The sequence below is a fragment of the Cebus imitator genome, unplaced genomic scaffold, assembly GCF_001604975.1.
Source record: "Cebus imitator isolate Cc_AM_T3 unplaced genomic scaffold, Cebus_imitator-1.0 Scaffold348, whole genome shotgun sequence".
Classification (NCBI taxonomy): domain Eukaryota; kingdom Metazoa; phylum Chordata; class Mammalia; order Primates; family Cebidae; genus Cebus; species Cebus imitator.
The window spans coordinates 444,426-450,943 of record NW_016107663.1 but is presented as its reverse complement, the minus strand read 5'-3'; the positions used below and the strand labels follow the sequence as shown (position 1 = coordinate 450,943).

Here is a 6,518-nt window from a genome sequence, read left to right as displayed (position 1 = left end):
TGAGCCACCGCGCCCGGCCTTCTTTACATTTATTTTTTAGACCTTTTAGATCAGAACAGAAGAACTTGAACACCTTCTAGTTTCTTAAGGTAGAAGCTGAGGCCATTGATTTGAGTTCTTTCTCCTTTTCTAATATAACCATTTAGTGCTATAAGGACACCAGGTCTTGGTGATATTCCTGACCATTGGATGAAGCCTCAGCTGAGGCCAGCCTGAATCCAAAACACTGGTTCTCAATGCTGGCTACACATTAGAACCACCTGGCAAGCTTCTAAAACTAGCCATGCTTTGGTCCCACCCCAGGACAAATAAATGAAAATCCCTGAGAACGAGCCTCAGTATTGGGAGTTGTCAAAGCTCACCATGTAGTTCTGTTGAGCAGCCAGGACTGGGAATCACCACTCTAGACCACTGTTTTTTCGAACTGTCTGTAATAACAGCAGTTTCCCTTTTCATTTTCAGTTTCACTGTTATTTTATTGGCTGATGCTTTTGAAACACACAATAAAGATGAATCATACGGCTTCATCCACTGGAAGTATCCTTTATAAAAAGTAGTTCATCTATGCCTCTTAAACCCAGGTGTTCTCATTATTCTGTAGCATCATCAACGAGGTAGGAAAGAAAGTTCACACACATGGATACTTCAGCCATGTAGATATCTCATCACGGACCAATAAAAAAGTTTGTGGACCACTCTAGTCCAAGGACCGCACTGCAGTGCTGTTGAGTTTTCTTGACTATGAGTCAATAACTTCTTTCTATTGTTGAAATTAATTTCCAGTTATAAGAGGTAGATTCCAACTGAAGCACTGTATCATAGACATATCCATCTAGGCTGCAGTCATCGGGTCGCGTGTTGCTCTCTCTCTTTCTGTTTCTCTCTTTCCCACAGGAGAGCTGCAGCCATCCCAGAGTATGTGCTTAGTCATGGCTTATTTAGTGGTGACTGCGAGATCACCGTGTACCCTCATTGTGGCTCCCTTTCCAGAGCAGCGATACAAACTTCCCTTCCCCCACGGTTAACACTAAAGGAAATGGGAACGTCTAGGTTTAAGACGCAATGGAAACACCGTTTTTTTTCCACAAAGGAAACCTGTAGAAGCCACATAATTTGGAGGTATCTTTTTTTGTTGTTTGAGACAGAGTTTCGGTCTTGTTGCCCAGGCTGGAGTGCAGTGGTGCAGTCTTGGCTCACTGCAACCTCCACCTCCTGGGTTCAAGCGATTCTCCTGCCTCAGCCTCCCGAGTAGCTGGAATTACAGGCAACCACCACCATATCCAGGTAATTTTTTGTATTTTTAGTAGACATGGGGTTTCACCATGTTGGCCAGGCTGGTCTCAAACTCCTGACTTCAGGTGATCTGCCCGACTTGGCCTCCCAAAGTGCTGGGATTACAGGTGTAAGCCACTGCACCTGGCCAAGGTACTTTTTCATCTTTTGATCACAAGCTTCTCTTTCAACTTACAAATACGGATTTGCTCAAATCATCCTGTGTTTGGCCAGACAGAGCCTTTTCACATAAGCCCCTGTGTCCTTTTAATCAGACTCCATAGTGCGGATACCCTCCTTGTTCAGCGGCCCCAACCTTGGACTGGCCATTTTTCAGGATCCCTGGTTTCTTTTAGTAGAGAACGGCATACAGAGACTGGGATCTAGGCAAGATATATCCTTTTTATTTTGAGACGGGGTCTCACTCTGTCTCCTTGGCTGGAGTGCCTGGCAGTCACGACTCACTGCAGCTTTGAGCTCCTGGGCTCAAGGGATCCACTAGCTTTAGCCACCTGAGCAGGTGGGACCACAGGCACATACCACCATACCTGCCATATATATATACACATGTATATATAACATACATATATATACACATGTATATATAACATACATATGTACATACACATATATATAACATACATATATATATACACATGTATATAACATACATATGTACATACACGTATATATAACATACATATATACACACACACACACACACACACATATTGTAAAGACTGGGTTTTTTTGTTTGTTTGTTTTTTTTGAGACGGAGTTTCACTCTTGTTACCCAGGCTGGAGTGCAATGGCGCGATCTCGGCTCACCGCAACCTCCGCCTCCTGGGTTCAGGCATTTCTCCTGCCTCAGCCTCCTGAGTAGCTGGGATTACAGGCACGCGCCACCATGCCCAGCTAATTTTTTGTAGTTTTAGTAGAGACGGGGTTTCACCCAGGATGGTCTTGATCTCTTGACCTCATGATCCACCCGCCTCGGCCTCCCAAAGTGCTGGGATTACAGGCGTGAGCCACCGCGCCCGGCAAGACTGGGTTTTTGTTTTGTTTTGTTTTGTTTTGAGACAGAGTGTCTCTCTGTCACCCAGACTGGAGTGCATTGGCACAATCTTGGCTCACTGAAACCTCCATCTCCCAGGTTCAATCAATTTTCCTGCCTCGGCTTCCTGAGTAGCTGGGATTACAGGCATGCACCACCCTGCCCGGCTAGTTTTTGTATTTTTAGTAGAGATGGGATTTCACCATAATGGCCAGGCTGGTCTCAAACTCCTGACCTGGAGATCCACAAGCCTTGGACTTCCAAAGTGCTGGGATTACAAGTGTGAGTCACCGCACCTGGCCAAGACAAGGTCTTCTTTTATTTTTTGTTTTCTCAGCCTGAATATGTTTGTAGACAAGGTCTTGCTAGGTTGCCCAGGCTTCTACTCTTTTTAAACACAAAAATTACATAATTTTTCACACAATCTGTTTTGCCATCTTGACAGGCCTTTGCACTGGGGCCGCTAATGCCCTGACCATCACATCACTTAGATTTGGAGTCCCTTTGGGTTAGGGAACAGTGCCTCAGCCTCAGCACTACTGACATGTGGGCTGGATTGTTCTGTGTTATGGAGGCTGTCCTGACATTGCAGGTAGATGCCAGTAGCACCTCCCTAGTTGTGGCAACCAAAATGCCGCCAGACATTGCCCAGTTCCCCTAGGGGTGCCAAAATCATCCCCTGTTAAGAACCACTGGATGTCCCCTGGGATTCTGTGGAAAACTTTCTGGAACAAACCAGAGAAAATCTGACTCCTGATATCACATCCATGCCAGCTCCCTGCCTCTGTTTCCCCATTTGTCTAGGTGGAATCATGACTACAAGGTAGAACAGCATATGGTGGGAAGGAATCAGACCTGCAGTGGGTCACTGTGGTGCTAATGAGGAGCAGACGTAAGGTCACAAGCAGCACTGCCCAGGAGCCTTGTGGCACTGTGCTGGCTTTGCTGATGGCAGGGCATCCCACTGAGCTGACTCAAGTCCCCAGGATTGCTCCAGCTCTTGGATATCCCCCAGGACTCTTCTTAATGTTGGCCTTGTTTAAGATCTTTCATTTTACCGTCAAAAACAGAAAGTCTCATTTAATTCATACCAGACGCTGAGTGAGTCGTCATGAATCAATACAACATTATCCAAAAACCACCAAAATGAATCATAAGGATAAACAGGATTTTTTTTTCTCCCTGCAAAACAGAGACTAAAATAGTGTCTTGCCCTTTTAGAAAAAAAAAAATCTGAGGTTAGGAAGAGGCCTAGGGTCCTGCTGGTGTAATCCATGTGTCTGTGAACATGGAATGGTCCAGCTGCAGGTCCTAGGGAGACAGGGTAGGAGGCCTGCAGCTGAGCCAGGCAGACACACGCTAAAGGAGGTGTTCCAGAGTCGGGATTGAAGACTGGGGGTCCAGCATCCCCCTGAAACTGTTATGCAATCCTGTTTCCATCCCAGCCTCAAAGCTGTCTGAGACTCATAGAAGTTTTGTCATCCTCATCATGGACGAAGAGGCCCTTGGGAACGGGGGAGGGTCTTCTGGGAGCTGAGCATCCTGGAATTCTGCTGATAAAGCCAAGGTGACACGTCAGCATCGTGAGCGCTTGTTTTCTCAGTCCTGCTTCTTCTGAGATCCTGAAAATGGCACTTGGAGTATCTAGGGGAGTCGGAAATGGTGGTTGTCCTCCACGGGGCAGCAGAGAGGCTGGAGAGGGAAGGCTCCGGGACCACCTAGGCACTCAGACTCTGCCCCTTTAACAGAGGGAAGCAAAGGCCAAGAAGAGGCTGGGCTGACACATCCTTACTGTGTGGCCGCATGAGACACTTGGTTGGTTCTAGCTTCTAGGTCTCCACAGCCTCCTTGTTTTCTGTTTTTTCCAGAACAGGCTCTTCAATTTCCCCTTCCATGGTGTGAGGGACCCATATCCTTTGTATGAATTTCCCTTGGGGTCAGGGTCAGCGTCTGTTGCTTGCCACCCTGGTTTCTGTAACAAGCTCTGAGAGCCGTCTCCCAGATTCCTCACCTCTCAGACCTGTGCAGGAGTAGCCAGGAACAAGTGGAGCTGAAGCCATGCTCAATGACACCCACAAGGTCAACTCAGAAGGGCTCCCTTTTTGTTAAGGCAGAATCAGAGCCATGGAGGCTGAGTGCTCCCTGCAGTCACTGGGCCATCACCAGTGAAGGAACTGACTCATCTGATGTGGGCCAGTGAGGAATGTGTTTGGACAAGTGACCGCTAAGACCTATAGCAATAAAGAAAATGGAACTGGCTGGGCATAGCAGCTCACGCCTGTAATCCCAGCACTTTGGGAGGCGAAGGTGGGCAGATCACCTGAGGTCAGGAGTTTGAGACCAGCCTGGCCAACATGGTGAAACCCCATCTCTACTAAAAACACAAAAATTGAGCTGGGCGTGCTGGCACATGCCTGCAATCCCAGCACTTTGGGAGGCCGAGGCAGGTGGATCACGAGGTCAGAAGTTCGAGACCAGCCTGGCCATCATGGTCAAACCCCATCTCTACTAAAAATACAAAAATTAACTGGATGTGGTGGCAGGCACCTGTAATCCCAGCTACTCAGGAGGCTGAGGCAGGAGAATCGTTTGAACGTGGGAGACGGAGGTTGCAGTGAGCCAAGATCGCACCACTATACCCCAGGCTGGGCAACAGGGTGACACATGGTTTCAAGAAAAAAAAAAAAATTGGCTGGGTGTGGTGGTACCTGCCTGTAATCTCAGCTACTTGGGAGGCTTGAGGCAGGAGAATTGCTTGAACCCAGGAGACAGAGGTTGCAGTGAGCTGAGATCACACCACTGCACTCCAGCCTGGGCGACAGAATGAGACTCCGTCTCAAAAAAAAAAAAAAGATGGAGCCGTTCCCAGGGTTTCAGTGGCATCCTCGGTGCCACTCCAGGTTTCAGGAAAGCTTTGCTGAGGGGCCGGGGTCACGGACACTAGTGCACACAGGCTCTATAGGGGATCCCGTCGTAGCCCCCTCCCCCTGAATGGCCTCCAGGCATCTATCCTGGCTCCACATCTGGGCCCTTCATTTTCTTACATCTTGCCTGTGGCCGTCACCACACTCGGCAACCTGCTGTGTATCACCTTGGCCCCCCACTTCTGTGATGACTATTTCAATTCTTAATTCTCTCAAACCTCCAAGGCCTCCCAGCCCGCTCGCCCCTGGCCTCTGCCCACTAGAGGACCCTCACTAGAAATACTCCTTAGTTGTGATTATTAAAAATACCTGTAGACATTGCCAAACATCCCCTCAGATGGAAAATCACCCTCAGTGAGACCCACGGATCTAGACCAACGGCCAGCCGCTCTCTCTCACGCTTGTCACCCACATCTGGAATACACACATTTGACGGACCTTCATCTGTCCTTTCTCAAAGCCCAGCGTAGTCGAGCACCGTGGTGCACGCCTGTAATCCCAGCAATTTTGGAGGCCAAGGCAGGAGGATTGTTTGGGCTCAGGAGTTAGAGACCAGCCTAGGCACCATGTTGAAACCCCATCTCAACAAAAAATGCTACAATTAGCCAGGTGTGGTGGTATGTGCATGTGGTCCCGGCTACTCAGGAGGCTGAGGTGGGAGGATCGCTTGAGCCTGGGAGTTTAAGAACGGCCTGGCAACATAGCAAGACCTCATCTCTAAAAAAAATTTTTTTTAATGTAAAAAAATTTAAAAACATGATCACATTTTTCTGGAGGGGAATTTAACAATATTTTCAGTGAGCTTTAAGTTAATAGTGTAATATAAAATTAGCCAGGCATGATGGCAGGTGCCTGTAATTCCAGCTACTAGGGAGTCTAAGGCAGAATTGCTTGAACACGGGAAGCAGAGGCTGCAGTGAGCTGAGATCACGCACTGCACTCCAGCCTGGGTGACAGGGCAAGACTCTGTCTCAAAAAATAAAATAAAATTTAATAGTGTAATATTATGAACTACTGATACATGAAACATAGATGAATCCCAAAAATGTAATTCTGAGGGAAGAGTACGTACGCAGGGTGCGGTGGCTTACGCCTGTCATCCATCACTTTGGGAGGACAAGGTGGGAGGATCGCTTGAGCCCAGTAGTTCTGGATTGGCCTGGGCAACATGGCAAGATATCCCATCTCAATTTTTTTAAAATTAAAAATTTAGCCGGGCGCGGTGGCTCAAGCCTGTAATCCCAGCACTTTGGGAGGCCGAGGCGGGT

The 6,518-nt window shown here is 47.9% G+C and overlaps 1 long non-coding RNA gene across 1 annotated transcript in view; it reads right to left on the bottom strand.

The window, feature by feature from the left end:
* Positions 1 to 6,158: 6,158 nt before the first annotated feature.
* Positions 6,159 to 6,518, bottom strand: part of LOC108287577 — a 26,159-nt gene continuing 25,799 nt past the window's right edge. Inside the window, exon 3 of the long non-coding RNA XR_005196532.1 lies at positions 6,159 to 6,196. This is a non-coding gene — a long non-coding RNA (uncharacterized LOC108287577). The remainder of the gene's footprint in view (positions 6,197 to 6,518) is intronic.